This window comes from Heptranchias perlo, chromosome 39 (genome assembly GCF_035084215.1).
Source record: "Heptranchias perlo isolate sHepPer1 chromosome 39, sHepPer1.hap1, whole genome shotgun sequence".
Classification (NCBI taxonomy): Eukaryota; Metazoa; Chordata; class Chondrichthyes; order Hexanchiformes; family Hexanchidae; genus Heptranchias; species Heptranchias perlo.
The window spans coordinates 12,306,993-12,314,880 of NC_090363.1; the positions used below are offsets into that span (position 1 = coordinate 12,306,993).

A 7,888-nucleotide genomic window follows, 5' to 3' on the forward strand; every position below is an offset into this window, starting at 1 on the left:
TAATTATTTTGGGAAAGGAACGGAGTGATGCAGAGTACAGATTGTGGGGAGTTCCTCAGTCCTAAAAGACTCAGGCGATGGGCCATGAGCAACTGCGCAAGTAGAAGGACATAAGGGGAAGTTTGACAGCAATAAGCCAATCGTTCGTTCCAAACCTTATGATATTAGCTTGTTTAATTGTTCTATTATCATCCCTATCAATGGCTTTGAATATTTGTAAATTAAATTACCAAAACACTCACCAGTAGGAATCTGATGGTGTATAAAGGAGCCAATGAGGTCATCAGTAGAACTGCCTCACCGAACTCCATACTGGTGATCAGAGATTGGAAGAGAACTTTCATGTCGATGGATTAATTAAGATTTAAAAATTACCTCCTTAATTTTGGAAAGCACAGGGTTAAGTGCAATAGGCCTTTAGTTAGAAAGTCTGAGCAATCGACGTTCTTTGGGATAGAACGTTGGCAAAGAGCTCTCGAAGTAAAAAGGATATGAGGAATGAATGCAACCGACAGTGTGTAAACAGATCAACACGTGGCTGAGATCAGACACATGCATCTCGAAAACCATAGGAAGAATTCTACCAGAGTTAGAGTTTTTTGGAGTTAATGAAAGGCATGATCCAACATACAGTTTATTATAATGTTGAAACATTACATAATGTGGCCGTGAGAATGCCTTGAAGACATTTTAGTGAGGTTTCACTATATGATTGGTATATTAATATATTCCAATTTGGCTTTCACAAGCTTAATCCACATTCAAACATGTGCCTGGGGCAGGAAATCAACATAGGAACAAGAGTAAACCATTTAGTCCCTCGACCCTTTCCGCTGTTCAATGAGATCATGGCTGATCTGTATCCTAACTCCATCCACCCGCCTTGGTTCCTGATCCTTAAACAACCTTGGCTGGCAAAACTTTAATCGATGTAAGATTTATAATTATTAATTGAAGTAGCATCTGTTGCTTTTTGTGGGAGAGAGTTCCACATTGCTACCACTCTATGTGTGACGAAATGTTTCCTAATTTCTCACCTCAAAAGCCTGGTTATGATGTTAAGGTTATGTCCCCTTGTCCGAGACTCCCCAACCAGCGGAATTTTTTCACCTCCACCGACCCTATCAAATCCTTTCCAAATCCAAAAAAAGTCAATCAAATCACCCGTTAACCTTTTATATTCGTGGGACTACAAGACTGGTTCGTGTATTCTCACCATATAATCTAACACTTGGAGCCCTGGTAACATTTCTTCACTCAGAGGGTGGTGAACCTATGGAATTCTCTTCCACAGAAGGCTGTGGAGGCCAAGTCACTGAACATATTTAAGAAGGAGCCAGATAGATTTCTAGACACAAAAGACATCAAGGGGTATGGGGAGAGAGTGGGAATATGGTGTTGAGATAAAGGATCAGCCATGATCATATTGAATGGCGGAGCAGGCTCAAAAGGGCGGAATGGCCTACTCCTGCTCCTATTTTCTAAGTTTCCATGTAACATTCTGGTGAATTTGCGCTGCACTCCTTCCAAGGCCAATATATCCTTTCTGAACTGCAGTGCCCAGAACTGTACACAGTACTCTTGATGTAGTCTAACCAGGGCTTTGGAAAGCTGGAGCAAACCTTCCTCCCCTTTATATTCTAGCCCTCCACTTATAAAGGCTAACATTCCATTAGTCTTTGTGATTATTTTTTTTTACCTGACTACAACATTTTAGTGATCTGTGTAGATGGACCATTAAATATCGTTGGACCTGCACTGGTCCTAACTTTTCACCATTTAAAAATACTCGGATCAATCCTTTTTTGGTCCAAAATGGATGACCTCACACTTGTCTGAAATTAAATTTCAATAACTTCGCCACAACAAAAGTTAGACTGACAGATTTTTAATTTCCTGGTACTTCTCTCTCGCATCTTTCTTAAATAAAGGTTTTACATTTGCAGTATTCCAATCTAAAGACGCAATTCCAGAATCGAGAGAGTTTTGGAAGAGTATGGCTAAAGCATCTGCAATTTCCTCACCTACTTCCTTTAAAATCCAGGCGTGGAAACCATCAGGCCCTGAGGATTTGTCAGTCTATACTGCCCTTATTAATCCTAATTTTGTTGTCTTGCTTACATTAACGTCAGTGAGTTTCAGTCCTTGATTCATTATTAATTTCCCTGGAATGTCAGATATATTATCCTTTTCCTCTACTGTGAAGATTGACACAAAATAATTATTCAACAAGTCTGCCACTTCCTTATTTTCATTTGCAATATTACCAGCGCCTGTTTTGATTACCGTTTTTCTTCTAATATAATCGTAAACACCTTTTGTGTTAATCTTGGTATCCCTCGCAAGTTTCCTTTCATATTCCGTTTTTGCAGCTCTTATTATCTCTTTTTGTTTCCTTTGCTGTTCTTTATATCACCACCAGTCCCCTGGATCTACACTATTCCTTGCACTTTTTAAATGCTCTTTCGTTTAGTTTTATGTTACCTCTCATCTTTTTTATTCTGCCATGGCTCTTCATTGGGACGTGACATTATTTTTTGAACACCGCCCACTGATCATCGGTAGTTTTACTCGTAAACAGTTTTGATAAGTTTGCTTTCGTCAGTCTCTGTCTCACCGCTTTAAAGTTTGACATATCACCATCTAGAATCTTAGAAATCGTGTTAGGTTTCTCCTTCGGGAATGAATCATTCCCTTTAACCACTGTGTACTGTACATGTACAGGACTGACACTGAAACACACACGGGCCGTACAGTACCAGATGTGAGCAAATCATTCTCTTTTCCCCTTGTGTACTGTACTTATAAAGGAGCTGACATTAGGACACAAACACAGGCCGTACAATACCAGAAGGGCGTGACTTAGTCCCTTTTTCCCGCTGTGTGCTGTCCATGTGCAGAAGCTGACACTGAGACATACACGGGCCATACTGTCCCAGACGGGAGTGAACCATTCCCCTTTAATATGTAACGTGTTTCATTGTGTTACATAGCGTTTACAACAGAGAAACAATCCATTCGGACTTTCTCCGACATGAAGTTATCATGCTTCCCCTTAACTACATTTATAGCTTCCGCCTTAACTTCTCCATGTGGTAGCAAGTTCCATTCTCTAACAACTCTGTGGGTAAAGACGTTGCCCCTGAATTTTTTATTGGATTTATTAGTGACTATTTTATTTTCATGGCCCTTCGTTTTGGACTCCTCCACAACTGGTAACATCTTCTCTACTTCTAACCTCTCAAACACCTTCATAATCCTGAAGACCTCTATTAGGTCACCCATCAGCCTTCCCTTTTCTTGAGAAAAGATGTCCAGCCTGTTTGGTCTTTCTTAAAATGTTGATATCATCCATGTAATTTTTTTTTGGAATCTTCTCTAGTGCCTCGATACCCTTTTGTAACATGGAGACCGCAGTACTCAAAGTGTGGTCGAACCAACGTTCTATTTTGGTTTAACATAACTTCTCTGCTTTTCAATTCTATTCGTTTAGAAATGAACCCCTGTGTGTTGTTTGTATTTTTATGGCCTTGTATGGAGCAGGATGGTGCGCTCAAACGTGTCAAAGTCTGAGGTCATGTCGAGAAGGGTGAGGAGGGATGGTTCACCACGGTCACAGTCACATGGGATGTCATTTGTGACTTTGATAAGTTCCGTTTCAATCCTGTGGCAGGAGCGGAAACCTGATTGGAGGGGTTCAAACATGGAATAGGGGGAAAGATGGGCACGGATTTCGGGAGGAGACAACAACTTCAAGGACATTGGAGCGGAAATGCAGGTTGGAGATTGTAGTTTGCAAGGGCAGATGGGCGAAGGTGTTCTTTTGAGCAGGGTTGTGATGACGACAGATTTAAAGGAGAGCGAGCCAGTAAAATAGCCATTGATTTGTTTCAAATTCTGACACAAAAGAGTTCACAGCGTGAGAGAAGTTTAGGAATACACGTCAGTCAGAAATACAAAATCTTGGAGATGCTTAACAAGCCTGTTAACATGTGGAAGAGAAACTCAGGTTAAAACTCTGCATGAGGATCCTCACGTTAAACCTGATGGCCAGAGTTATTCCAGGCAGCTTAGGACAGGGAAACGTTAATATCATCAGCTAACATGGGGCTAGGAAGTGAAGTTGGGTGGACAGCAGTTTGGTGGGAATAGGGTCGAGGTAGCAGGAGTTGGTCAAGACTAGCTCGGAGAGCGCATGAGGAGAGACAGGCGAGAAAGTAGAGAAAGGTGGAAGTTCAAGGCTAGCGCAGGGAGGAACCTTGGGGTAAGTTTGGCTTCGTGGGTTAAGGGAAAGCAGGGAAGCGACAGAGGCAGCAGAACGGATGGTCTCAATCTTAGTAATAACGAAGTCCATGAGCTCGTCGCACTTGTTGTTGGAGCTGACTGCAGAGGGGCAGTGATTAGAGGTTCAAGAATACCGTTTGCAGTGGAGAAATGACGCCGGGGTTAATGTTATCATTCCAGGATGGTCCTGGAATATTGAGCAATTTTGGCAGAGGAGAATAGGACACGATAAAGCTTTATGTCGTCCAGCCAGATCTGGCAATGGATTGTTATACCAGTTGTCCGCCGTAAATGTTCAAGTCTGGGTCCCTTGGACTTCAGGGAGGGGAGATGTGGGCTGTAACGGGGGTAAGGACCAGGGTGAGAGGCAATAATTGTTTTAATGGAGCAAGGGCATCAAAGTTGGAGGTACGGTGTGATTGAGCAGATCGGTAGCCATTAGGTACAGTGTAGATATTTTATATTGAAAAAAATATGCATTCAGGGTACGACAATGACTAACAGTCACTCAATCGCCGACCATGTTGCGCTGGTGAAATTGTGTTCGTCGCACCAGCACCTGATTGAACGGTGCTGCCGGGTGATGACCCATTTTATATTCCCCTCCCAGCTCCGATATTGTATCTCATGTTGTCAATGCGATTTACTCTATCACTCTATCACTCTCACAGCTTTTTGGTATGATTTGCACTTTGACGGTTAAGTGCTAACTGACAGGTTCACATTTTATTCCCCTTCTTCTCCAATTCACTTTTAATTTTTAGAACTGGAACAACGGAGCCTTCGTAGAATTAATTAAAGCATCGAGTTACCAAGAGCTAAATAACGTCATCAAGAAACTGCTTTGAGGTCACAGTTTCAGCGCGGGGGATGACTGAGCCTCAGAGTGCCCAGTGGAGCCTCGATTTTCGCACTGCCTCATGAAATGATCGTGGAGCGCACTTTACTCATTGATTTGGAAAATAAATATGTTCTAATATGTTTGTTCGAAGGCCCGTGGCTAATACCATCTCTTATGTAAAACCACTGTGTCCCTGTGGGATTGACTGGTGTATAAAACAGCTTCTGTTTCAATTCATTGTCTTTGTGTCCAAACCACAGCCTTGCTTCCACGATTGTCCGGTTTCGGCAGGAAATGGGACGGGCAGCAGTTTTCTCCGAATCAGTCATTTGCTATCCAATTCTTGCAATTATTGGTCTTCCCAGTAAGTAATAAATTAATGACGAAAGGTCATCGACCTGAAACGTTAACTCTGTTCCTTTCTCCAAAGATGCTGCCTCACTGAGTATTTTCAGCATTTTCTGTTTTTATTTCAGAGTTCCAGAATCCGCAGTATTCTGCGCTTGCAGTAATAACAAGCAATTATTATGTGGACCATTTTTAAAATGCATTGTTGCTTTCACAATGTGCTGTTTGCCTCCATCTCTTTCTTCCTTGGTTGCCCATTTTATGGTAAGTTTATTGAATAGAAAGCTCTCACTTTGCCTTACTTCTTATAAAAGGAAAACTATTGTGATATTATATAAGGCTCTCTAAATGCATACATCAAATGCAAGTTCTCCCGTTTGTTAAACGCCTTGCAATCAGCTACATGGAATAACTGTGGCCATCAGGTTTATCGTGAGGACCCTTATGCGGAGTTTTAACCAGAGTTTATCTTCCAAATGTCAACAGGCCGGTTACGCATCTCCAAGATTCAGTATACCTGACTCACGTGAATTCCTAAACTTCTCCCACGCTGTGAATTGACTTTGGGGGCGAATTCAACCTAACCCGACTGTCGGGAAACTGACGGGATCGTGTGCATCGCTGGTTTAATACCCCATCCCATTTTATCCACTATTGAACGCAAAGGGTTCTAAAACCGGCGTTTCACGCCATACTTGGGTTAAAATTACCCCTTCTGTCGCATAATTTGAAGGAAATCAATGGCTATTTTACTGAACTCTCTTCATCACTTGCTCAGGATGAAAAGGCTTCTCATCAGTAATGTGTCTCCGAAAATATCATTGACAAAATCGTGAAACTGTCACAGTAAATCACGTGTGTCAAAGGAGGAGCCAATTTCCAGCAATTCGTATGCTGCACATATTTTATTCTCGACTGGGATCAGTTCAATCAGCAGATAGTAGCGAGTGAATTTGACACCGTCCTGATCCGGTTGTCTCAGTACAGCACCCGGTGAGACTGGGAGGAATCCGTTTCAGTAACAAGCCTCCTTTCTCACAAATACCAAACAGCCAATTGCAAAGGAGTGTGATTTTATATCCTTTTTTTTTCAATTTATTTCAGCAAACATGATGTCAGTTGTGATCCTGTCCCGGGGAAAGTGCGGTCTCGCCAAAGGAATCACTCGTTACATGGCGGCCATGGCAGTAGCAGATCTAATGGTTTGCATGTTTAATGTAATATTATGAAATATCTTCAGGTATCATTTTCGAGATTCATGGTTGAGCTACACTTACGTGTGCCGTTTTACTGCTTTTATACAAGTATTTAGCAGCCAGCTCTCTGTCTGGTTCACAGTTTCATTCACGTTTGACCGCTTCATATCAATTTGTTGTCAGAAACTAAAATTGAAATATTGCACCGAAAGAACTGCCAGTGTAGTTTTAACGACCATATGTGTGCTCAGCTTTTTGATGAATATTCCTGTTTATTTCCGATTTGAGCCATACTATATGGTTGATCATATACAGTGGGGCTGCCGTACAGTTACAGGATATTTTTCTTCACCGGCATGGGTAGCTTACAAATGGATTAGCACTCTCTCAACCCCAATTCTCCCATTCCCTTTGTTATTGCTGTTAAATTCTCTCACTGCCAGGCACATCTTAGTGGCCAGTAGATCTCGCAGAGTCCTGAAGAGCCGAAACAATGGGGAGAACCGCAGTGATCCCGAGATGAAGAACCGAAGAACATCCATCATTCTGCTCTTCGCTGTCTCGGGGAGTTTTATTGTGTTGTGGACGCCAATTACTGTAATACACATCTGTGTCGGTGTGACGGAGACACTTAGTTTCAAAGGTTCAAACTCACTTTATTTGGCAATTAGAATCACACTTCTGCTGATGTATTTGAGCTCCTGCACGAACACGTGCATTTATGCATTGACCCAGAGGAGATTCCGAGAGGAGATGAAGAATATGGTGAAATATCCGGTTACTTTCGTTTTCAAGTTATTTTAATAATTAAATTTTATTTACTCGCATTTTCCTGGGATCTAGGTTCGTTGTTGCTACTTGAAGTGTTCGGCTGAGGCCAGGTATTGCACCCATTGGTTCTCATCCTTCCACAACACCAGTTGTCCATTTTCCTACCTCACAAGGTGATGGCAGTTCCGCTCCTGTTCTAAAACTCGCCATACCGATATGAGAAAACGAATCGCACCGAATTCTCTAAACATATTACTGATAGAATGTTTTGCGTTATCTAAAAGTTCACAACATTTCACAATGGTTCATTTTTTGAGATGAAAGGACAGAGACCGAAGGTCCCCATCAGTTCTTGGCAAATTTCGGAATATTCCCTTTGGCTCCTATGAGTGAAAATACCAGATACTCACCGTGAAGAGTCCATCTGGTCTGTGCATGTGAGGGCATC

General features: G+C 41.9%; 1 pseudogene; it reads left to right on the forward strand.

Moving 5' to 3' along the window:
* The first annotated feature begins 6,615 nt into the window (after window positions 1–6,615).
* Window positions 6,616–7,473, forward strand: LOC137305272 (mu-type opioid receptor-like; annotated as a pseudogene).
* Window positions 7,474–7,888: the final 415 nt, after the last annotated feature.